The sequence below is a fragment of the Apodemus sylvaticus genome, chromosome 17, assembly GCF_947179515.1.
Source record: "Apodemus sylvaticus chromosome 17, mApoSyl1.1, whole genome shotgun sequence".
NCBI classification, from domain to species: domain Eukaryota; kingdom Metazoa; phylum Chordata; class Mammalia; order Rodentia; family Muridae; genus Apodemus; species Apodemus sylvaticus.
In genome coordinates this window covers 59933122-59959052 of record NC_067488.1, presented here as the reverse complement: position 1 = coordinate 59959052, position 25931 = coordinate 59933122, and the positions used below count along the sequence as shown (strand labels likewise).

The 25931-nt window shown below is 42.2% G+C and overlaps 1 protein-coding gene across 1 annotated transcript in view; it reads left to right on the top strand.

Moving 5' to 3' along the window:
• Slc2a13 (solute carrier family 2 member 13) overlaps positions 1–25931 on the top strand; it is a 329850-nt gene that overhangs the window by 297275 nt on the left and 6644 nt on the right. The window lies entirely within an intron of this gene.

The window sequence follows — 25931 nt, the reverse complement described above, 5'->3', positions numbered from 1 at the left end:
TGGGAAATGATTTCTTCCTTGTTATTTGGTGATGCCATTTGGATTTCTTTCATATATGCATATATTTTAGGAAGCTTCTCTAGTACCAGGGTTCTATATGATGTTCCAAAGGCCTTCAGTGTTAGTTGTCCCTTTGGTTTTCCCTTATCTACCTTTAAATTCTCTCCATCCCTCTACCCCATTTAATCCTCCTATTCTAGCTTCTCCTTTGTCTCTCCATAACACTATCTTTCCTTGGAAGAGCACCCCCCCACCACTCTGTTACCAGGTACCTAACCTCAGTTATAGCATGCATATCAAAGGCTAACATCTATGTGGAAGAAGAAATCCACAAGATCTGCTGTTTGAGGCCTAGATGACCTCACTCGGGATTATTTTCTAGTTCATCTATTTACCCACGATCTTCATAATTTCATTTTTAAAAAAACTGTAGAATGTGTCTTTGTGTGAATGTATCACATTTTCATCATCCCTTTATAACTGGCATATTTCTAGGCTGTTTCCAATAGTTTCTGACTATTGTGAATAGAGCAGCCGTGAACACGGGTGAGCTAGTGTCTCCATGGTCCTTTGAATACTTTCAAAAGAGTAGAATAGCTGCCTCTTAAGGTAGATTGATTCACAGCTTCTTCAGTGGCCCACACTGGTTTCCGTAGTGGCTATACAAGCTCGTGTTCCCACTAGGGATGAACTTGTGTCCCTTTTCCTTTGCATTCTAGCCAGCATGATCTGTCATTATTGATCTTGGCCATTCTGACTGAGGTAAGATGAAGACTCAAAGTAGTTTTAATTTTCATTTCCCTGGTGACTAAGGATTTTGAACATTTAAGTTTCTCCATCATTTCTTTCATCTTTTGAGAACTCTCTGCTTAGTTCTACACCCTGTTTGTAATTGGATGATTTGATTTCTTGATGCTCAGTACTTGTAAGTTCTTTATATATTTTATATTCTGACTTTTAAATCAAATCATGTCATTGGCAAAGACCTTTTCCCACTCTCTAGGCTGCCACTCTGACTGTGATTTTTGCTCTGTAAAAGCTTTGTTTCCATGAGGCCCCATGTATTAATTGTTCTTTGTGTCAGAGCTAGTGGTTGGCTGTTCAGAAAGATTTCTTCCTGTACCAATTGTTTCAAGCCCATCACCCACTTTTGTGTGTGTGTGTGTGTGTGTGTGTGTCAGATTCATGGTCTCTTATATTATGTTGGTGCAATTAGAGTTAAGTTTTATGCAGGGTGATACACATGGGTCTATTTATATTCTTCTGCATGCCGCCATCAAATTGTTTTAGACCAGGTTTGACCAGCACCATTTGTTGGAGATGCTGTATTTTCTTCAGTGTGTAGTTTTGACTTCTTTGTCAAAAAAAACCAGGTGTTCATGGGTGTGTGAACTTATGTCTAGGTCTATAATTCAACACTCTCATAATTTTTTTATTACTATAGCTCCATAGTACAACTAGAAGTCTGAGATAATGATGTCTCCAATAGGCTTGTGTGTGTGCCTGTGTGTGTGTGTGTGTGTGTGTGTGTGTGTGTGTGTGTTTTCATATGAAGCTGAAAACTGTAGTATTTTTCAACTTCTGTGAATAATTGTGTTGGGATTTTTTATGAAGATTACATTGAATCTGTAGATTGTGTTTGCTAAGATGGCTGTTTCCCCAATATTAATTTTACTGATCTGCAGCAGGACTTCTTACTATTGTTACTATTTTTTACTATTTTACTATTTTACTTCTTTCTTCCACCCTTCTCCACCCCTTTTCTTCTACTCTTTCAATCCCCCAGTACTATCTAGGAGAGTTTAAAGGGACAGAGGAGAAAGGGGGTGACATCATCTTTAGACTACTTCCTGATAATTAGAGCATCAAGTTCCTTGGGCAAGTTTGTTCTTCACCATCAGGGTAGCTAATTTCTTTTTCTGATCATTTCTTTGTGCATGGCTCCTTAATAAACCATGGCCACCAGCAAGCACCCAACGGTCCTCCCCAACAACCACAACCTCTTTTCAGGGCTCTAGCATTTATACACACACTGAAGCACACCCAGAATTCCAAAGGTCACACAATTGCAGAAACTATCTGCAGATGGTAAAACCACACCCCTGCTGTATACAGCCCAAGGCAAATCATAGTTAGCAGCTGTGAAGCAGCCCCATAGCCCCACACCCAGGATTAAAACAAAAACATATCCTTATAATATTTCTGTGTTTTTAAAAGAAACAAAAATCCAAAATTGTCACTACACTGATTCATGTGCGTGGACAATCAACCCTTTTATCTTCTGTATTTCTTTCTCTTTACAAAACTTTCACTTTCTTAGAGAAAGTGCTCTTCATGCAGAAGTGTGAAAAGTAACATATGTCTTCTTCCTATTGGATACATGGTGGTATATTTCAGAAGGGTTAAGACTAAACCCACTTCTAAAACCATATTATATAGAAATAACTAGAAAGGAAATAAAATACACGTTTGTGCCCACATTGTTCTTACCAGTGTTGTGGTAATTGTGTTACAGGTAAAAAGAAACTGCTAATGATGGTTCTGACCATGTTAGCTAGTGTCCATCCTAAACTACTCTGTAAGTTTAATTTTTTCAAAATCTATTTTTAATGATGCTTTAATCTTTAGTCTTTAATGATGCTTAAATGCTTTAATCTCCCTTTTAGCCCACCACCCACCAGAAGTAGTGGGAAAGAAAAGATAGAGAGGAAATGGACCTGTTTTGAAAGGTTCTCCTGTCAGTGTTTGGAAATTGGCAGTTCACTTCACAGGTTCTCAGAGGCAGCTCAATCCACTCCCAGACACGTCACAGATACACCGGCAGTCTAATGTGTATGGTAGAGTCATGATAGCCAATGTGAACCAGCAGTGGTGGCACTGCCTAGCAGAGACATCCAGGCCTCAGCCTCAGCTTGAGTCAGCAGGGGCACCATGAGGATCTACAGGAGTTCTCGGCTGTTCCTCTCTCAGGGAAGCGAAGATCAGCGAAGAGTCAAGACCAACAAGCCACGCACAGCCTGCTCTATAAGCAAGCCAAGTTCAGGCTCTGCCACTGTCCATAGAGTTCTATCTACACAGCTTCCAAACATCAAGGGTCCTGCCTCAGGGTGTGTCTCGCCTCGCACGTGCATCTGTCTCCGCTGACCTCACTCTGCCAATCAACCCAAGTCCACAGAAGCAGCAAGAAACTGCAGCACACCAGCAGAAGTTTTTTGGTGCCTTTCTCTCTAAGGAGTCCGACATGCTTGCTTTAGCAGAACATCCTTTCTCCTATGTCTGCTTCAGTGAAACATTCCCTCACAAAACTACCTTAGCTTTTCACACCTGTGTCCACTTTAACGAAACATTCCTTCATAGGTTTGCCCCAGCAAACCATCATCCAACCACCTGTCCAGAGAACCCTTAAGTTTCACTACCCTGATAGATAGATTGGTCTCTGTATCTCTTTCCATTAGCTGCTGGGTGGAGCCTCTCAGACAACAGTTATGATAGGTTCCTGTTTGCAAGCATAACAGAGTATCATTAACAGTGTGCCAGCGGCTGGTTCTTGCCCGTGGGATGGGCCATTGGAACAGTCATTGGTTGGTCATTCCCCCCATCTCTGCTCTGTCTTTTTCACTGCACACCTTGTAGGCAGGGCACATTTTGGGAGGAAGATTTTGTGGATGAGTTGATGTCCTTATCCCTGCACTGGGAGTCCTACCTGGCTATAGAAAGTGGACACTTCAGGATCCATATCTCCCACTGCTAGGAGTCTCAGCGAGAGTCACCCCCTTAGACTCTGGGCTTCTCCCCATTCCAGGTCTCTGCCATGTCCTAGAGATTGCCCCCCACATGCATATCCCTTCTCTTTCCCCTGATCTCCTTACATATGATTCCCACACCATGCTCCTCTTTTCTTACTGTCCCCTCTTCTACCCAGTTCTCTCCTTCTACCAACATCCAATATCTATTTTGTGTCCCCTTCTGAAAAATATTCAACTACCCTCCCTTGGGCCATCCTTATTATTTGACTTCTATGTGTCTGTTGATTATAGCATGGTTTTCTTGTACTTTATAGCTAATATCCACTTATAAGTGAGTACATACCATGCATGTTCTTTTGGGCCTGGGTTACCTTACTCAGGGTGATATTTTCTCGTTCCATCCAGTTGTCTGCAAAATTCATAATGTTCTTGTTTTTAATGGCTCAGTAGTATTCCATTGTGTAGATATACCATATTTTCTGTTTCCATTCTTCGGCTGAGAAATGTCTAGGTTGTTTCCAGTTTCTGGCTACTAGGAATAAAGCTGCTATTAACATAGTTGAATGAGTGTCTTTGTGGGATTGTGGAACATCTTTTGGGTATATGCCCAGGAGTGAGATATCTGGGTCTTGAGGTAGAGAGCTATTCCCAGTCTTCTGAGAAACCACCAAATTGATTTCCAGAGTGGCTATATAAGTTTGCACTCCCACCAGCAGTGGAGGACACCACATCCTTGCCATCGTTTGCTGTCCTTTGAGTTTGGATCTTAGCCATTCTGCCGCATGTAAGGTGGTATCAGAGTTGTTTTGACTTATATTTCCCTAATGACTAAGGATCCCCCATTTTTTTAATTGGGTTATGTGGATTGCTGGTGTCTAACTTCTTGAGTTCTTTATATATTTTGGATAGTATCCCTTTGTCAGATAGGGTTGGTAAAGGTATTTTCCCAATCTAAAGGCTGTCATTTTGGCCTAATGGTGGTGTCCTTTGGCTTTCAGAAGTTTTTCAGTTTCATAAAGTCCCATTTATTAGCTCTTAATTATCGGTGTTCTGTTCAGGAAGTTGTCTCCTGTAATGAGGAGTTCAAAGATATTCCCCATTTTTTGTTTTATTAGATTTAGTGTATCTGGTTTTGTATTGAGGCCTCATTTAGACTTAAGTTTTCTTCAGGATGATAAATATGGATCTGTTTGCATTCTTCTACATGCAGACATCCAGTTGGGCTAACAATATCTGTTGAAGATGCTCTCCCTTTCCCATTGTATGGTTTGTCTTCTTTGTCAAAAATCAAGTGATCATATATGTGCCACCTTATTTAAGGGTCTTTGATTGATCTACCTGTCTCTATATCAATACCATGCAGTTTTAATTACTATTCTCTGTAGTACAGCTTGAAGCTAGGGATGGTAATTCCTCCAGAAGTTCTTTTATTGTTCAGGATCATTTTAGCTATCTTGGATTTTTTGTTGCTGTTGTTTTTCCATATGAAGTTGAGAATTGCTCTTTCAAGATCTGTGAAGAATAGTGTTGGAATTTTGATGGGGATTGCAATGAATCTGTAGATTGCTTTTGGCAAGATGGTCATTTCACTATCTTAATCCTACCTATCCATGAGCATTCAATCTTCTGATATCACCCTCAGTTGCTTTCTTCAAAGACTTGAAGTTCCTGTCATACAGGTCTTTCACTTTCTAGGTTAGAGAGTTAAACCAAGGTGTTTTTATGTTTTTTTGTGCCGATTGTGAAGGGTACTGTTTCCCTAACTTCTTTCTCTGCCCATTTATTGCTTGTGTGGAGGGCTACTGATTTATTTGATTTAATTTTGTATCTAGCCACTTTCCTGAAAGTCTTTATGACTGCGGGAGTTCTTTGGTAGAATTTTTGGGGTCATTTATGTATAATATCATATCATCTGTGGATAGTGATACTTTGACTTCTTCATTTATAATTTGTATCCCCTTAATCTCCTTTAGTTGTCTTATTGCTCTAGCCTGGACTTCATATACTATATTGAAGAGATATGGGGAGAGTGGACAGCCTTGTCTTGTCCCTAATTTTAGGGGAAATGCTTTAAATTTCTCTCCATTTAATTTGATGTTGTCTGTTGCTTGCCGTATATTGCCTTCATTGTGTGTGGGAATGCACCTTGTATTCCTGCTCTCTCAATACTTTTTTCATGAAGGGGTGTTGAATTTTGTCAAATGCTTTTTTAGCATCTAGTGAGATTATCATGTATTTTTCTTTCAATTTGTTTATATTATGGATTATGTTGATAGATTTTCATATATTAAAACACCCTTGCACCCTTGGAATGGAGCCTACTTGATTCCGGTGGATGATGTCTTTAATATGTTCTTGAATTTGGTTTGCAAGTATTTTATTGAGTATTTGTGCACCAATGTTGAAAAGAGAAATTGGTCTGAAATTCTCTTTCTTTGTTGAATCTGTGTGTGGTTTAGGAATCAGGGTGACTAGCCTCATAGCATGAGTTTCAAAATGTTCCTTTTGTTTCTGTTTTGTAGAAAGTCTGAGGACTGTAGCTCTTCTTTGAAAGTCTAATACAATTCTGCACTAAAACCCTTTGGGACAGAGCTTTTGTGACTGGCAGACTTTTAATAACTGCTTCTATTTCCTTGGGGGTATAGGACTATTCAGATAGTTTATCTGATCTTGATTTAGCTTTGGCAAACGGTATCTGTCTAGAAAAACCATCCATTTCATTTAGATTTTCCAATTTTGTGGAGTATAGGCTGTGAAAGTAAGACATAATTATGCTTTGAATTTCCAGTGTCCATTGTTATGTCTCCCTTTTCATTTCTGATTTTCTTAATTTGGATGCTGTCTCTCTGCCTTTTCGTTAGTTTGGCTAAGGATCTGTCTATCTTGTTGATTTTCTCAAAGAACCAGCTCTTGGTTTTGTTGATTCTTTGTATTGTTCTCTTTTTTATAATTGATTGATTTCTCAGTTTGATTATTTCCTGCCATCTACTCTTTATGGGTGTGTTTGATGCTGCTTCCTCTTCTTCCTCCTCTTCCTCCTCCTGCTCCTCCCCCTCCTCCCCCCCTCCTCCTTCTCTTCTTCCTAGAGCCTTGAGATACACTTTGTATTTGTGAGTATGAGAACTCCCCAATTGCTTTACAAGGGCACTAAGTGTACTTAGCACTTAGCACTGCCTTCATAGTGTCCCATAAGTTTGGGTGTATTGTGCTCTCATTTCCATTGAATTCTAGAAAGTCTTTAATTTCTCTATTTCTTCCTTGACCCAGTGATCACTGAGTAGAGAGTAGTTCAGTTTCCAGGAATATGTAGGCATTCTATTGTTTCTGTTATTATTGAAGTCCAGCTTTAATCCATGGTGATCTGATTAAATGCACGAGTTTATTTTGATCTTCTGGTACCTGTTGAGGCTTACTTTGTGACTGATTATATGATTAATTTTGGTGAAGGTTTGTTGTGGTACAGAGAAGAAAGTATATTCTTTTCCATTTGGTTGAAATATTCTGTAGCTATTTATTAGGCGCATTTGACTTATAACCTCTGTTGGTTTCATTATTTATTTTTTTCGTTTCTGTCTCAGTGACCTCTCCACTGGTGAGAGTGGGGTGTTTAGGTCTCCCACTATTAATGTGTGGGGTTCTATGTATGATTTAAGCTTTAGTAATGTTTCTATTACAAATGTGAGTGTCCTTGCATGTGCATTCATATTTAGAATTGAGATGTCATCTTGGTGGATTTTTTTCTTTGATAAATATGAAATGTCCTTTCCTGTCTCTTTTGATTATTTTCTGTTGAAAGTCTATTTTATTAGATATTAAAATGGCTACTCCAGCTTGTTTCTTGGGTTCATTTGCTTGGAAAACATTTCTAGACCTTTATACTGAAATGATGACTATTTTTGTTTTTGTTTTTTTTTTTGGATTTGGTTTTTTTGTTTTGTTTTTGTTTGTTTGTTTTTTTCAAGACAGGGTTTCTCTGTATAGCCCTGACTGTCCTGGAACTCACTCTGTAGACCAAGCTGACCTCGAACTCAGAAATCCAACAGCCTCTACCTCCCAGAGTGCTGGGATTATAGGCGTGCACCACGACCACCATCCGGCAAGAGATATGTTTATTGTATACAGCAGAATGATGGATTCTGTTTATGCATCCATTTTGTTAGCCTATGTCTGATGTTGAGAGATATTAATGGCCAATCATTGTTACTTCCTGTTATTTTGATGTTCATAGTGGCTGAGTGTGTGTGTGTGTTTCTCTTCTATTGCTTTTAATAGTATGAAATTATTTATTTCTTCTGTTTTCTTGAGTATACTTATCCTCATTGGGTTGGTGTTTCCCTTCTAGTATTCTGAGCAGGGCTGAGTTACTGAAAAGGTATTGTTTACATTTGCTTCTGTTATAGAATATGTTAGTTTCTCCATTTATGGTAATTTAAAGCTTTGCTGGGTATAGTAGTCTGGACTAACATCTGTGATCTCTTAGGTTCCACAGGACCTTTGCCCCAAGTCCTTCTAGCTTTTAGAGTCTCAGATGAGAAATCAGGTGTAATTCTGATAGGTCTGCCTTTATATGTTAGTTGTTCTTTTTCCCTTGCTTCATTTTTTAATTCTTTCTCTGTTCTGTATATTTAGTGTTTTGGTTATTTTGTGGCAGGAGGATTTTCTATCCGGTCCAATCTGCTTGGTGTTCTATAAGTTTTTTGTACTTTTATAGGCATCTCTTTCTTTAATTTAAGGAAAGTTCTTCTATGATTTTGTTGAAGTTGTGTTCTGGGCCTTTGAGCTAGGAATCTTCTCCTTTTCTTCCTATTATTCTTAGGTTTGCTCTTTTCATACTGTCCCAGATTTCCTGAATGTTTTGTGTCATGAACTTTTTAGATCTTGTGTTTTCTTTGACTGAAACATTGATTTCTTCTATTGCATCTTCTACACTTGTGATTCTCTCTTCCATCTCTTGTATTCTGCTGGTGATGCTTAAGTCTGTAGTTCCTGTTTTCTTTCCTGGGTTTTCCACCTCCAGGATTGCCACAGTGTGTGTGTGTGTGTGTGTGTGTGTGTGTGTGTGTGTGTGTGTCTTATTGCTTACATTTCTCTTTTCATGTCTTGGACAGTTTTATTCATGTCATTCACCTGTTTGATTGTATTTTCCTGTATTTCTTTACATCTATTTGATTTCTCTTTTAATGCCTCTACCATTAAATTATCCTGTATTTTCTTAAGAGATTTGTTCATGTCCTCTTTAAAAACCTCTAGCATCTTTATAAGATTGGATTTATTTACTTATCTTTTCAGCTCCCATCATCTGTTTTTATATTGGATATATTCTTTATTTACATTTCAAATATTATCCCCTTTCCACAGTTTCTGCCTGCCCCCTGGATAGCCCTATGCCATCCTCCCTCCCCCTACTTTTATGAGAGTGTTCCTCCACCTACCCCACTCCTACCTCCCCACCCTCGATTCCCCTACAATGGGGCACCTATCGAGCTTTCAAAGGAGCAAGGACCCCGCCTTCCATTGACACCAGACAAGGCAGTCCTCTGCTACATATGCAGCTAGAGCCATGCTGGTTGATGGCTTAGTCCCTGGGAGCACTGGGGTTCTGGTTGGTTGATATTGTTGTAAGGTTGGATTTAAAATACTCTTCTTGTCCTTTGCCTTACAGAAACTTTGTAATTTTATGAGGTCCCATTTGTCAATTCTTGATCTTAGAGCATAAGCTATTGGTGTTCTGTTCAGGAACTTTTTCCCTATCCCCATGTTCTCAAGGGTCTTCCCCAGTTTCATTTCTATTAGTTTCAGTGTGTCGGGCTTTATGTGGAGGTCCTTGATCCATTTGGAGTTGAGCTTAGTACAAGTAGATAAGAATGGACTGATTTGCATTCTTCTGCATGTTGACCTCAGTTGAACCAGCACCATTTGTTGAAAAGGCTATCTTTTTTCCACTGGATGGTTTTAGCTCCTTTGTCAAAGATCAAGTGACCATAAGTGTGTGGGTTCATTTCTTCACTTCTATTCCATTGATCTACCTGCCTGTCACTGCACCAATACCATGCAGTTTTTAACACTATTGCTAAAATGAGAAAACGACAACCAAAAATTGGGAAAAGATCTTCACCAACCCTACATCTGACAGAGGGTTAATATCCAATATATACAAAAAACTTAAGTTAGACTCCAGAGAGCCAAATAACCCTATTAAAAATAGGGTACAGAGCTAAACAAAGAATTTTCACCTGAAAAACTTCGAATGGCTGAGAAGCACCTTAAGAAATGTTCAACATCATTAGTCATTAGGGAAATGCAAATCAAAACAACCCTGAGTTTTCACCTCACACCAGTCAGAATGGCTAAGATTAAAAACTCAGGAGACAGCAGGTGTTGGCAAGGATGTGGAGACAAAGGAACACTCCTCCACTGCTGGTGGGATTGCACACTGGTACAACTACTCTGGAAATCAGTCTGGCAGTTCCTCAGAAAACTGGGCATGACACTTACAGAGGACCCTGTCATACCACTCCTGGGCCTATACCCAGAAGATGCTCCAACATGAAATAAGGACACATGCTCCACTATGTTCATAGCAGACTTATTTATAATAGCCAGAAGCTGGAGAGAATCCAGATGTCCCTCAATGGAGGAATGGATACAGAAAATGTGGTATATTTACACAATGGAATACTACTCAGCAATTAAAAACAATGAATTCATGAAATTTAGGCAAATGGTTGAAACTGGAAAATATCATCCTAAGTGAGTAACTCTTTCACAAAAGAACACACATGGAATGCAGTTACTAATAAGTGGATATTAGCCCAGAAGCTCTGAATACCCAAGACACAACTCATTCCCAAGAAGATGGAAGGAGAGGGCCCTGATCCTGGAAAGGCTTGATGCAGCATTGTAGGGGAGTACCAGGACAGAAAAGTGGGAGAGGGTTGATTGGGGAGGGGTTGATTGGACAGAGGGAAGAGGGCTTATGGGACTTATGGGAAGGGGAGACCGGGGAAAGGGAAAATCATTTGAAATGTAAACCAAGAATATAGAAAATAAAAAAAGGAACAGGGAAAAAATACTCTTCTTGTGCTTCAGTTTCATGAAGCTATCCAGGGCTTGCTGTAACAGGATAGCTGGGCTCTGTGGTGGCACCTTGCCATGGGTCTTGTTAATTGTCCTTCAGGCAGTTGTTTTTCTCTGGTGTTTTCTGGATGATCCTGATGGCAGCAGGACTTCTTGGGAAGTTGCAGGGAGCCATCAACCAGGCAGTGTGGGTCAGGGTACCTGACTCTGCTGGTGGTGTCTCAGGTAGCCCCCACTCTGCATGCTGTCTCTGGGGTGAACCCTACTCTGCAGGCTGTGTCCCAGGTGGACCAACTGGGATGGTGGGCAGATGTGACTAGGGTGGGTAGGCAGGCAGGGTTCCAAGCTGGTTAATTGTGGGGGCTGAGAAGGTTTCCATGGGAGTCAAGATGCTTTGGGGCTCCTGCTAGTCTCCTCCAGACTGAAGAGCAAACCCAGAGCTAGACAGTGGGTTTCAGGGAACCATTTGCCACTCACCTCTGTAGGCTGTCCTAGGCGGACTCTCAGCCTAGATTATCTAGTGAGACCTCTATTCCAAACACAGACACCCCAAAAACGAATGCAGAGAATTTAGCTGGGATTGACTTTAGGTTTTAGCTATTAGAGGCACTTAGCCATGAACAAGGGTGACCAGACAAAGAATGAGACAGAGACTTGGCTGTTCGTTGGCCTTCAGGTTTAGTCTTTCTTGTGGAGAAGTGGGGTTTTAATTAATAGTGAGAGGCAGAATTCATATCTATATTTCCTAAAGTAAAGATGGAACAAAGAATGGTTTGCTTCTGAAGCTGAGCTCCTTAGGGTTAATGCTCTCTTTCAAGCTGCCTCTGTTCCTAAAATGCCAGGACTCTACTTTAGCCCAACTCTTCTACCATGTTTAAGCCCTGTCTCTGAATACTGTGTTCTCCCTGCGTGCACCAGAGTCTGTGTAGACTACGCCTTTCCGGTCCTTTGGAACATTTTCCTTTCTGAGAACCTGGAAACACGTTAAAGTTGCAGCGAGCCTTCTGGGAAAGCATCCATCCAAAGCAACAAGTTTTCTTCATGAAAAAAAACTTCATGTCTTAGGGTTTATAGCTGTGAACAGACCTCATAACTGCAGCAACTCTTATAAAGGAAAGTGTTTCATTTAGATTGGCTTACAGCTCAGAGGTTTAGTCCGTTGTCATAGTGGGAAATATGGCAGCATAGGAAACAGGCAGACATGGTGCTGGGGAATGACCCTAGAGTTCCTGGTTTGAGCATCTGAAACAGCAAATTCTACCTCTAGTGACATAGTTCCTCCAACAAGACCACACCTCCTAATAGTGCCACTTCCTATGCGCCTCTGGGGACCATTTCATTCAAACCGCCATACTTTACTTTGCTTGGCCACCATAGGAGGACTTCTGTGATTAGTCCTCATTGCTCTAGGTGTTTGTTTAGTTTTGTTTCGCTTTGTTTGTTGCAGGCCTGCTTACCTGCACTCTGGAGAATACAAGGATTTCTAGAATCCAAACTGAAACTGAAAGTGAAACATTAAATAATTCATGGTCCCTCTGTTTACAAAATACCAAACATACAAATGTGCCCATTGTTAATTTCATTTTCTCAAAATATCCCTCCCAATCTAGAATTATAGCTAATCTCCTGGACACCTCTACACAACATATATGCTAAGCCCTACTTCACGTCCTTGTCAATGCCCTGTTGAAACACCCCCCCCCCCACTTTGCCTGCCCAGTACTGCCAGGATAGTTTTATGTTGTTTATTCTGTGTGTGTTGAGAAATATAAGAATTCTACCTCTTACCTTCCAGGTTCTTTTCAGATCTTACTCTAACTGATATCTAGTTTGTAGTAGATGATTTTTAAATATGTATTTCACTTATTTCATTTTTATTCTCACACCTTGGCTAAAATACAGATTTTACCAAGTCATCTGGAGATTTTTTGATGTCACTACATTCAGCACATGCTCCAGACTACCAAAATATATAATAATTTATACTCCCAATAAAGGACAGTCTGCATTCTGTTCTGTTCTATCCTGTTCATTCTGTCCTGATTGTGGACTGCTGGAGATAAAGTAAGGGTCTGTTACTTTGTTGAGTAGGAAAATTATGAATTTGGACAGGGGACAGGTAGGACAGAATAGTCACCAAGCAGGAACCCGCCTGGGGTTCTATCCTGAGCACTCAAAAAAAAAAAAAAATAGGAAAAAAAGGAAAAGAAAATGGCAAGTTAATTTAAAATTGTCTTTTGATCCCCGACTGGATATGCATTGTTTAACTATACAGTTCTCACTGGGTTACTGGTAATCCCCTGGTTTGCACTGGTGATGGTAAAGAAAGAGAAAGGATGCTAATCCGTCCAGACTCTATGGAAGCCTCACTTGGTGAGAGCAGCAGCATTATAAAAGGCTGACTGGGACAGTAGGTGTGACATGATTTATTCCAGAGCAGCAGGGGGTCAGGAGGAAGTCTGGATAGTGAATTAGTTACTTCTCTCATTGTTCTGACCAGTGCAACATAAGGAAGGAAAGGTTTCTTCAGGCTTACCGCTTGATGGAGTTCAGCCCATCATGGCGGGACCATGGAGCAGCTGGCCACATTGCACCCGCAGTCAGGAAGCAGAGAGATGAATGCTTCTCTGCAGACTCCAGCCTGTGGGGGTGGCACCACACAGAACCAGACTAGGCCTTCTTCTTCTTCTTCAGTTGAAATCTTTCTGGAGATATTCTTAGATTACAACCAAAAGTAGGTTTCCATGGTCACTATAAGTCCCAGTCAGGTTGACAAGGAAGATTAACCGTTATATAGCTCGATCTGGATACAGCTGTTACACTATATAGAATAATTGAGATAAGTCTCAGTGTGTTTCGTTGTTGACAGTCAGTGGGGTGTTCAAGGAGTTTCTGTGAATCAGGCAGAAAAAGAAGATCACAATTAAGATGCTGACCTATGCAGCTGTTGTGTGTAGCCTTTGGTAAAGTGAGACAGAACTGTGAGCTTGCTGTACCGCCGATGGCTTCACCGTACTGGCTTTCCATCTTCGCGTCTCTTAGACAATCCCTATATTAGTAGCTAATGATGCTCTTTATATTTGAAATAATTTCTCAGACTTTCTAGACATCTTCAAGAACTTAAATAACTTCTGGTGGAATTTTTTAATTCCTTGCTGACATGACTACATCAAGAAAATCATTATGTAGCTTCATGTTTTTAATCCATTATTAGAAACTGCCAGGCAGCACCCTGTCATTATATCTGAATTAAGTGTTCTCCTGGTAGGACATCAGCCACTGCAAATGAATGTTCTAGTTATTGAAGTCATTGTGGGCTATCTCCAGCTCACATGAGCATCCTTTCTGGTCTAATTATAAACTGGAGTTTAGGATCAAAATGGATCCTGAGTCAGAAGAGTGTGTGGAGGTCAGAGACCCGGGTCTGCTGACGGGCTCTCAGTCTCTGAGAAGCATTTTGCCCCACTCACTTTAGCTGATGACATCAATGCATTATTTCCTGTCCATGTGAAAAGAATGCTAACTTGGGAGGTGTAAGACGGTTTTCCTCCCATCCCTGTTTCCATTAGAATTCTCCAAAACCAAAGCACTCTGGAAAGAGGTCTCTGTACACACCTGAACTAGAGGGATAATTATGTTGAGGGAGAAAAAAGAAGTAAAATGAGGTTCAAATGCCCCTGCTGTGTAATTTGGGAAAATAAGTGTGTGTGTGTCTGTTTGTGTGTATTTGTGTCTATGTCTACGTATATGTACAAATGTATATGTATGTATATGTATATATCATGTCTCATATACATAAGCAGAGCCATGATGCTATAGCTATTATACATAAATGGTTTCATATATATTAAGGTTTTTTATATATAACTCATCTGTACAAATATCAGTTCATCGAATCATCAAATGAAGATTCAACTTAATCACAGCCATTTCTGTTGGGAACACAGGTTTACTGAGGAAGCCAGAGAACACACTTGACAGAAAACAGCTGTACAATGGAATTAAAAACAGAATTTAAAAACTCCCAAAGTGTCCTATTGTTTGCGTCTAGTCAGCTGACAGTGATAAATCAGCCTCCATTCATCCCGCACATCTGCAGAGAGAGATGAACGAGCAATCCTGTCAGGCCCTGTTCACAGTGGAAGGAAACAGAATCAGGTGCTGGTTTATGACCCTTTAAGGCTCATAATAGAGTGGACGGACTGTGTAATATTTACAGGGCGTAAGGAAACCGCTCTTCACACCGCCGTTACAATTGCAATTAAACGGGAAAGCACGGCTGGTGCCTCGGATGCTCAGGGTACAGACTGGCTTGGTGGGAGCTCATCAAAGTATCTTGATTCCTCTCATAAAAATCTAAGCAATGGACTGTGTGCAATGTGGCTTGTGTGCCTAAGGAAGGTAATGGAGATTACATCCTTCCTGGAGTTAACTATTATTATATATCTAGGTGTCATAAAATTCCCAAATAGCCCAGGGCAGTAACAGTTCAGTTAAGAGCATTAGTCTCTGTAGAAAACCGTCAGGTCTCTGAATTGGACCTGGAGGTGATGATGTCCATTGCCACCCTGAGTCCCATCATGGCACACCAAACTCTGCTCCAAAGAAATAATATTAGCCCTGAGAAAATGTGTTGTTGGTTTCATTTACTCTTGTGTTGTTTTGGCTTTAGATGATTTGAGTTGTTAAAAGCATTCTTGACTTACTGTCAATGAATTGTCAAATCATGATAACCAATATATTTGACTCTAAATTCGTTGATTTCTTCATTCATTTATTCACACATTTTTCCCCAAAAAAAGGTATATGTTTTGCCAAGCATTATATATTGTCCACAATATCAACACAATGAGTGGCTGTACCGTGGCTGGCTGCAGCAAAGCCACATTAAAAAGGATCTGTAGGGGCTCAGGCAATCTCAAGTTACCAAGGCTTCCAGAAATATGTGTGTGTGTGTGTGTGTGTGTGTGTGTGTGTGTGTGTGTGTGTCAGTTTAGGGGTTTAGTTTTGACTTCCATACTTTTTTTTTTGACTTCCATACTTCATAATGAAGACTGTAAATGTTTGAAATACCACTGGCTTCAGGAACGTAGACTACCCCAGAAGCCATATCCACAGTGTAAACAATGTATGCCTTTGTCTCAGCTAGAGAATGGGATGTCTTCTCTGAAGCTCTATCAGGACTCAGGAGCTGACAAAAATGGTACCTTAGAGCTCTCTAGAGCCTGTGCTGGATGCCAGCAGGGGGCAGTGCTGCAGAATACTGGTTCTGATTAAACCTGTGTTCTGAGCTTCCCAGTGAGTTGGTCAAACCCAGGGGACCTCATTTTCATTATTGTGAAGTGTTTGTGCCAGACATAGTGTTCGAATTTATGTCTCTGCTGTAGGTTTTATTTGATGACCTCTATCTAATTAAACCCACTGTATTTCACATGACTCACAGATCTCATAATGTATACGTGAACTTGAGGCTGTTATTTGCAGGGGAGACTCAGGGGATCAAACCCAGGCTTCCATGCACATGTTGCCCCACAGACATAAATTCTGAGCCCAGCAGTTCTTTTAATTAAAGCTGGAGCCACCTCAGTTGACATTGGCCATGACTCCTTTGCACTTGGCTTTCTTTGTGTGGTTGGCTGATCATGACAAGAAATGACAGAAGAGGGGGATTAAGGAAAGATAATCAGAAGCTGACAAAAAGAAGTAGCAAAGAAATGGGATTTGAATGACACTCAGAGGAATTCCAGAACGTGTGAGTAGTGAGGTTCAGCAAAGCTGGGCCACGTAGGGGCTCTCTGAGGGGTCAGCCTGGGAAGGGCATTAGAGTGGAAGCTTTTGCCAGTGGTCATACGATGACCACTTTATGATAAACTAGCCACTGTTTTATTAAACTTTTTTTGAGACTATTGAGTTCTTCAGTCTATGGCTATACTATACAGGAGGAGATATGAACCAATACATATGTGTGTGTGTGTGTGTGTGTGTGTGTGTGTGTTCACACCAATTTGGTAATGTACAATAGACCAAAGCTTAGGGATTCAGTCAGATTATTGAACTTATTTACAGGATTGTGGACAAGGAGTTGCTTACAAGAACGTGAATGGCTCCAGGGTACCTAGAGCACCAGACCCCCAGCCCAGCCTGAGAGACTCAGCCAGAGCCTCACTTAGCTATGGTTCGAGCAATGATTGGAAGGGGGCTGCAGGATGGTGATCCGTGTCTGTAACTTTATATGAGGATGAGGAGGATAGTACCTTCCCTGTGGAATGCTCTGTTCTAGTGCTTGGAGGGGAGGCTCTGAACCCTTGCTTGAAATCTCTGTATCCAAAGGAGGAGTTTAAGCCTGAAGGTACCATATCCTAAAAGAGACAACCTTGATGTTAAAAACATAAGTTCTCTCTCTCTCGCCCTCTTGGCTTCTTGCCTTCTTGTTCCTACTCTATCCCCTCACCCCTCACCCATTCCCTTCTCCCCTCTCTCCACGTGCTCATGGCCTGCCTCCACTCCTCTACTCTCCCTCCCTCTCTGCCTTTCTCTACCTCTACTATCTTCTTGACTCCTCTCCCAATGCCCTGAATAAACTCTATTCTATACTAATATATAACATATATAGTATATATTATAAAGTAAAAAATATAATATATATTTATATTATATACTAACCAGATGTAACACAGTGATGTAATCCATGGCCCCATAGAAGTGATGTGATAGCTATCTATTGAGCCTGTGTAAAAATACAAATGATAACTATAAAAGGAACTCAGTGGAGAAATAGGCAAAAACAGTATGAGGCTGCAGTCATGGAAACCAGCAGGTCGAGAAGATAATGAAGACAATGCGACATCAAGGACAGTTATAGCTACTAATAGATTTCTGAATAGGCCTTCTTTTTTGTCTTTAGGCAAGAAAGCAACCTTTCTCTCCATGCCTTGTTGACAGGACTCAGTTTCCTTATTCTTGGTAACTAAGTAGTAGGAAGGATATGGAGGTGGTGTGGACCTCCTCAACCTTGTCGTCCATTGTTTTCCTTTTGGGAAACAGGGCTTGCACACAAGCAAAGGCAAAGGTTACCCAGGGCATTAGAGATGTCCCCTTGTGACTTCTCTTAGTGCTGTCCCTGTCCTGGCAGAGTTCAAACAAACTGAAGGTAAATTTCCCTCTCGCCCACATGCCAAGTCTTGTAGATACTCTAATAGTTTCAGGTGTTCCCCTGTCTATCATACTACCCCGCATCTCTGGTGGTGCCACGTGAGCCTACAGGAGGGCTAGTGACACTAGATCGAGCTCCTAGCCCTTCTAGACTTTCTCCTTCTCCTGCTAGGGTTTGAACCCACCACTTGAAATGTTCAGTACTGAGCTGTAAGTTCCTGTGATAAGCATCCCACAGTTTATTTCTTTCACCTTGATGAAGTAATACTTCTATGTTAAGTACCTGCCAAAAGAAAGCATGAGCGTTTGGGTTGCTAGGTTCCTGTTTGCATAATGGTACCCAGATTGCCAACCTAGTTAAAGAGCTTTATCCTATGGTATTTACCTGGTTTTTTGTTTGTTTGGTTTGGGTTTGGGTTTTTGGGTTTTTTATTTTTTAAATAATCTCAGGCTCAGAGGGATGTCTTATGACCTCTAAGCTCTTTTCTCTGTGATAACTCCAGGCTGTATCAGGTTGACACAAAACTAGCCAGTACAGGGATACAAGGAGTGTGAGGGGAAGTCAGCTAGAGTGGCAGCCCAACCTACTACATACTGAGCCCACCTATCTGATTCTAGACAGCTGTTAGCCTGGTCTCCCACCCCTCAAGCTACATCATGGCTTGCATCTCATTCCTCAGCCCTTGGACCCATTGGGCTATAACTTCCAACTTTCAAGCCCTGACCCCATCAGGGATTGTATTAAACCCACAGGGCCCCTGGCAAGAGCAACACACAAACCTCCTGACCATCACACTCCTGGGGGTGGAGTGGGCTACTGCAAGGCACCAGCACTGCCCACTCAGCACCTCAACCTGTACATGGGTGCAGTCCCTCCTTCTCTGTTGACCATGAGCCTCTGTGGGCTACATGTGGGGCCTGAGGGCAGGAATGTCTCAGAGACAGAACCTTGGCATCAAAGGTTTGGAGCAGGAGCTGTCTGGAACCAGTCTGCCAATCTCCACAGGGCCCAGGGAGGAAGTAGAAATGGGAGAAAGATGGCACTGGGGAAGCCAGCAGTTATATGTGCCATGGATGCAAAGCATCTGTAAAGATGCCACCATATTGGCATTATGGCTGTTGCCACATTCAGGATGCCATGTTGGTATAATGGATGTGATTGTGTGGGCAGGACTGTCTTTGGCAGGCTCAGATAACTGGCACCTACCAGATATGACAGATATGGTTGCAGCTGGCAGATATGGTTGCATATAGTACCTCCAAGGTATGTGCATAGTGTTTTGGCATGAGTTGGGGCACACTGGAGTACGGAGGCGTCAGTAGAGCAAGGACCTGAGAATAACCTTAACCTACCACTACATCCCACAGTGGAAGGAGAAGTGGGTTGGATCCAGTGAACTGGGCTACCGTTGTAGCCTCAGCTAAACCACCCGCTTCACAAGTGAAAATGAAAGGAAGCAGGGAAGTAGGAAGACAGTGGCTTGCAAGTTTGGGCTCTTGGTAAAGAAGAGAAGCAAAGCATTCTGGGATTCTTTCTGAATAAATGTATTTTTAAGAGATTTGAACCACAAACCTCACCTCCTTGGCTTCCTAGATTACCGTATCTGTTGGAGGTATCCATCAGTGTTCCATGGGCATCTAATAGGATTCTTCGGGTTCTTCTGTCCAGGAACTAAGCATTAAACAGGGGCACATGGAGAGAGGTCCAGCACTGACATTTTAAAGGTTAGAGACTCAATGATGGTTTTTTTTTCCCAGAAAATTAAAACCTTCACAGCTCTCTTGTCCAGCATTGGCTTTGTCCAGTGCACATTGTTACACCAGCCTTGATGAGCGGAGTTCTCAGGCTCTCTCTTCCACTGGCTTCTTTTATAGCACGATGTGACATCACTCTGCCTCACCGATCAGAATCAGAACGACTGTAGCAATGATCACTGAGTCCTCCTTGGTCTTAGGAACTGTTCCCGTTTGCCTGCATATATTCTGTGCATTTATTTTTTTCATATTTAGAATATATGAATGACCAGTACAAATCCCTGATGCTGTCATTTATACAGAAAGCTAAACTTAAAAATAAAATAAGAAACTTTTAGCTTTGTTTCTAATGCTTTGAATTTACCCACATCATTAATATAATGGCTTAGGAATTCTAAAGGTCTCCTTTTTCCTAGGGAAAAAAAGTAACTAAAGACTGTCATTTCCCCCAAATTGCTTTTATGTAACAATCCTATACAGAAAGAAAAGTACAAAGCCAACTACAATGTGGGCAGATATGGCACTAGGGAACTTTTTGTGATTTCCTTACCACAGTATGCATGTCACAAGCAAGGGGCTCATACTGTGGTTATCTCTGGACCGGTAATTAGAGTTTAAAGGCTGTACAGCTGCTGTTAACACACGGGACTCTGTTTTTTGGTTTTAGGTTTTTGTCTTTTGTTTTTTGTTTTCATATTAGGTTATAAAGTAGTGACTGGAGTTAGTGTGAAGTAATGAGTCACTTTTTAAATAGTCACTTCTCCTAGTTCCTTTGATGAGATACTCAAAAATTTGCATTGCTTCTGAAAACTATAAGAGACTCGGGAGATGTTTCTGTGGTTACCACCTGCCTTAGTTACTTTTCTACTGTTGTGACAACACACCATGGCCAAGACAACTAACAAAAAAGTTTATTGGTACTGAGGCTTACAGTACAAAAGGGCGAATCCATGACCATAATGCCATCAGGCAGACGGGCAGGGTGCTGGACAGTAGCTGAGAGTTGACATTTGATTCACAAGCACAAAGCAGGGAGGTGGGGGAGATAAGAGGAGAAGAGAGGAGAGGAGAGGGGAGGGGAGGGGAAGAGAGGAAAGGGGAGGGGAGAGGAAAGGAGAGGGGAGGGGAGCGAAGGGGAGGGGAAGAGAGGAAAGGGGAGGGGAGAGGAAAGGAGAGGGGAGGGGAGGGAAGGGGAGGGGAAGAGAGGAAAGGGGAGGGGAGAGGAAAGGAGAGGGGAGGGAAGGGAAGGGGAAGAGAGGAAAGGGGAGGGGAGAGGAAAGGAGAGAGGAGGGAAGGGGAGGGAAGGGGAGGGGAAGAGAGGAAAGGGGAGGGGAGAGGTAAGGAGAGGTGAGGGGAGGGGAGAGGAGGGGAGAGGAGGGGGGAAGGAGAGGAGGAGAGGGGAGGAGGGAAGGAAAGGGGAGGGAAGGGGAAAGGAGAGAAGAGGGGAGGGGACGGGAGAGAAGTGAAGAGGTTGGGAAATGGTATGGGTTTTTGAAATTTCAAATCTGGCCCACAGTAACGCATGTTCTCCAATAAAGCTGCTTCCTAATCCTTACCAGACAGCTTTACAACTGAGGCCCAAGTATTCAAACACAAGAGCCTATGGGGGCCATTCTCAGTCAAACTCACAAGACTTCTTCCTGCTCTTGCAGACAACCCAAGTTAGGTTCCCATCACCTATATTGGGACTTATATCTGCCTGTAATTCCAGATCCAGGGGCTACAACACCACCCTAGGATCTCTACAGGTACCTGCACTCATGGGCACAATACCCCAGACACCCCATATACATAAATACACATATAATTAAAAATAAAAATAAATTTCAAAGAATTGCGTATTATTGTACTTTGATTGCTTGGTATTTTGCTTAATTTTTTCACAGATCAGAATAAAAGATGTCTTCTCCTGGAGGACACTCTGTGCTCCCTTATGGGCACCCCATAACCACTTTCAAATTCAGACTTACCATATATTCCCACAGCTAAAAGAACTATCAAAGCTAACCTCTAGCTTTGAGGCTGTGGCTTGGTGGTCTTGTCCCTAGACATCACAGTACCAGGCAAGAATAGACTATGCATTCTTTGATCATGGTCTACAATAGTCAGTTAGCAAAGAAACCATGTGTAGGCAACCCAGGAGAACAGAAGAGGTATCGCACGGGCTCTATAGCAAGCCAGGGATGGCTAGATTGCAGTGATGAATAGCTTGCCTGCAACAACAGCTACATGAAGTTCTGTGCGCCAGAAATAAAACTAGAAAATCACCTCATCTAACAAATACACTCTGTTTCTTTCCCAAAGTCAGATTTGGGAAAGTTTCCTCTTTGGGGACCAGAGAAAAATTCTAAGGTTTTCAATAAGTAAAAATGTGAGGTTATGCTTTTTAAATAGGTTCTGTGTTTCTCTCCTGCCCCCAGACATATGTACAATATATTGCCTGCATATATTGTACAATATATGATTAAGCCACATGCATTTGTTGTGAATAGAAGAATGGTACGGGAAGCTTGTCCTGTATAGGAGGGCAGAAGTGTGTTCACAGGGGTAACTGCAGCCAGAGAAGTTGTGTATTTGCATTACTTAATTCCTCTCCTGGCTTCTTTTGTTTACAACGGTCAAATCTGATGGGGGAGACAACTGTTCCACCTTCAGACAGTGATTAATTTGTTAATGCGGTGTTGAAGGAGTGTGGGCTCCGACAAGCCAGGAAACCTCACTGGTTTATTGGGGCTGTGTCAGGCTTTGGTCTGCTCATTCTGCAGGGGATATTCATTCCAACGTGGCCAGAATGAGGTGTCCCATTTTTTCAGTTTCCTACAAAATAGCGGGCTTATGACATTTCCTATGTGAATATTCTGGTACAGGGTTCATCGTCCTCTTTATGTCCCGTGCTCTGTCCCCCACACCCCTCCATTCATTAGATCATCTCTTCTGATTTTGCCCCAGGATGGTATGGGCACGAGGCCTAGCACAGCACGGCTTCTACTGTGCCCACGTCTGCCTGCCTGTTCTTTTCAGGAGCTAGGTGGTGCTAGCCATGGCTAGGACTGTCCTGCAGAGCAGAGGCACACAGCCCTGTGGTGTTCAGACTCCACATCTTGGTTCTGCAGTGGAAATGTCTGGTGTCTGGGCTGTGAGGGTCAAGTGTGATATCACAGCCTCAGTCATTAGCTGTCTGCATGTTTCTGAATGTATGTCTCTACCAGGTCAGTGTCTCAGCGCTTTCCTGACATCCACTCAGGGATGACAGGGAGTGACAGGCCTGTCAGCGTGTTCAGCCTGGGGGTAAAAGCTGTGCTGATCAACACACAGTCCCCTTAAAATATACAGACTTCTGGGCAGAGCACTGTGGTGAGAAAAATAGCAAGTAGAGGTTTTCAGGAAACATCCATTATTTGTGAGCATCACCCACCCCCACCCCACCCCACCCCACCCCTCCAGGAGCTTGTCTACCTGAAGCTTTTCTTATCTTTTCCTTCTCTCTTGGCTTCATTTCCTTCTTTATTAGTTTCTTACAGGTAGAATAACTCTGGTGGGAAGTTCAAGTGGAGGATATTGAGTTGAAGATTTTATCAGGAGATGTCAACTGTCACTTTCAGCTCATAAGCCTGTCAATATCCAACCAACCCTCATTCATTGCTCGGTGACCCCTCAGCTCCACAGAGAGCTGTGCTGACTAGAGGCTAAGAATTAAAATATATATATATATATATATATATATATATATATATATATATATGTGTGTGTGTGTGTGTGTATACATATATATATTATATATATTATATATATATATATATACTTTATTCAATTTATATCCCAGTCTCTGCACCCCAGTACCCCCTCACACAGCCCCCCACCATCCCCTATTTCCTTCTCCACTGAAAGGGTAGAGGTGCCCCTGGGCATTCTCCCACTCTGGTACATCAAGTCTCTGTAGGTCTAGGTGCATCCTCTTGCCACTGAGGCTGGCTGGACAAGGCAGCCTACTTCCGGGCATGTATTCCACAGACAGGCAACAGCTTTTGGGATAGCCCCCCGCTCCAGTTATTGGGGGACTCACACGAAGAACAAGCTGCATTTCTGCATATATATATGGGGTGGGGGCCAGTTCCAGATCATGTACGCCATTTCATTGGTGGTTCAGTCTCTGAGAACCCCCAAGGGTCAGGGTTAGTTGAATTTTGTTGGTCTTCCTGTGGAGTTCCTATCCCCTTTGGGACTATAATCCTTTCCCCAGATCTTCCATAGGAGTCCCCAAGCTCCATCCAATGTGAGTCTCTGCATCTGTTTTAGTCAACTGCCGGTTGGAGCCTCTCAGAGGATAGTTATGTTAGGTTCCTTTCTACAAGCATAACAGAGTATCTTTAATAGTGTCAGAGATTGAAGCTTGCCCATGGGATGGGTCTCAAGTTGAGCCAGTTAGTGGTTGTCCGTTCCCTCAGTCTCTGCTCCATCTCCCTGTCCCTTATTTCTTGTAGACAGGATAAACCTGGAGTCAAAAGTTTTGTGGGTACATTGGTGCCCTATTTCTAACAATGATTCTTAAGTGCTATAACTTTCCTTCTAGCCCACCAACCACCAGAGGTAGTGGGAAAGAAAGGTTATTAGGATAATATGGGAGGAATAGACCTGTTTAGAAATTGTTCTTTGGAGCAAATCCCATCTGTTTTGTTAGGAAATAAGCAGTTCAGTTCACAGGAGTCAGCAGTGGCAGCTCGATCCATTCGCAAACACTCCACAGATATTCCAGCAGTCCAGTTCAGTAATGTCAGGATAGCAAACATGAATCAGCAGTGGTGGGATGACCTAGCAGAAACAGCCAGGCCTCAGCCAAAAGGCAAGAGTTAGCAGGAGAAGTTATGCCAGGACAAGTTCTTTGCTGTGCCTCTCTCAATGAAGTGAAGATCTGCGAAGACCCAAGACCTGGAAGTGTTGCAAAGCTAGTTAAGCAAACAAGTCAAGCCTCTGTCACTGTCAGCTGAGTCTGAATTACATTGGAGATTTCAAGACATTGGAGATGCCAGGGCCTTGGGATACCTGCTGAGGAGTATTTCAGACAGCGTGTGGAACCAGCCCAAAAGAGGGAAAACTATGACGCAGTCAACACAGCCGGAAGGAATTGGATATCTGAAGAGAGATTTGACCTTGAGCATAGAGATAGAGAACTTTGGAGTTTGCCTTTCTGGATTTTGCTGTTGTGTTGAACTTGTGTTCCCTCACTCTTTCCACCCTCTTGGAGTGGTGATGCAATGTTCTGTGCCATTGTGCATTGGAAATTATGTGCTCTTTTGATTTTGATGTTAAAGTTTGCCCTGGGTCTCAGAACAGACTTTGGACTTTTAAACAGTAATGAGACTAAAGGACTATGAGGAATTTGTGACATATGCTTTTTGCATTATGAGATGGGTTTGAATGAGAATGGCCCCATACACTCATATGCACGAATGCTCAGTTCCCAGTTAGTGTAACTGTTGGGAAGGATTAGGAGGTGCGGCCTCCTTGAATGAGGTGTGGCCTTGTTGGAGGAGGTGTGTTACTGGCTTTGAGGTTTTCAAGCCCTTGCCAGGCCCAGTGTCTGCTTGTATCCGTGTCTTTCAATCTCTGTCTGTCTGTCTCTCTGTCTTTGTGTCTCTGCCTCTCTGTCTCCTCTCTCCCTCTCCCTCTCCCTTTCCCTCTCCCTCTCCCTCTCCCTCTCCCTCTCTCTCTCTCCCTCTCCCTCTCTCTCTCTCCCTCTCCCCCCCCTCTCTCTCCCTCTCCTCCCCCCCCCCTCTCTCTTCTTGCTTTGTATGGATCAGAATATAAAGCTCTCAGCTCCTGCCCCAGAGTCATTCCTGACTGGTTTCGATCATGATGACCATGAACTAACCTTCTAAAACTGTAATGAAGCCCCAAATTAAACGCATTCTTTTATGACCGTTCCTTTGGTCATGATGTCTCCTCGCAGCAACAGAACACTGAAGACATTAGTCTTTTGCTTTTTTATTCTGATCTTCATTTTTTGTATTTTTATGAGGTTTTCCTGTGTTGTTTTTGTTTCTTATTATTAAAAAAAATTTCATATACTGTAGTCTGATCATGATTTTCCCTTCCTCAACTCCTCTTGGTGGATCATAACTACATAGACTACAACCTTTCCACATCAGGAAACCCTGGAGGATTGCTCCGTCTAATGTGGCTTCAAGTTAGAAATCAGGTCTC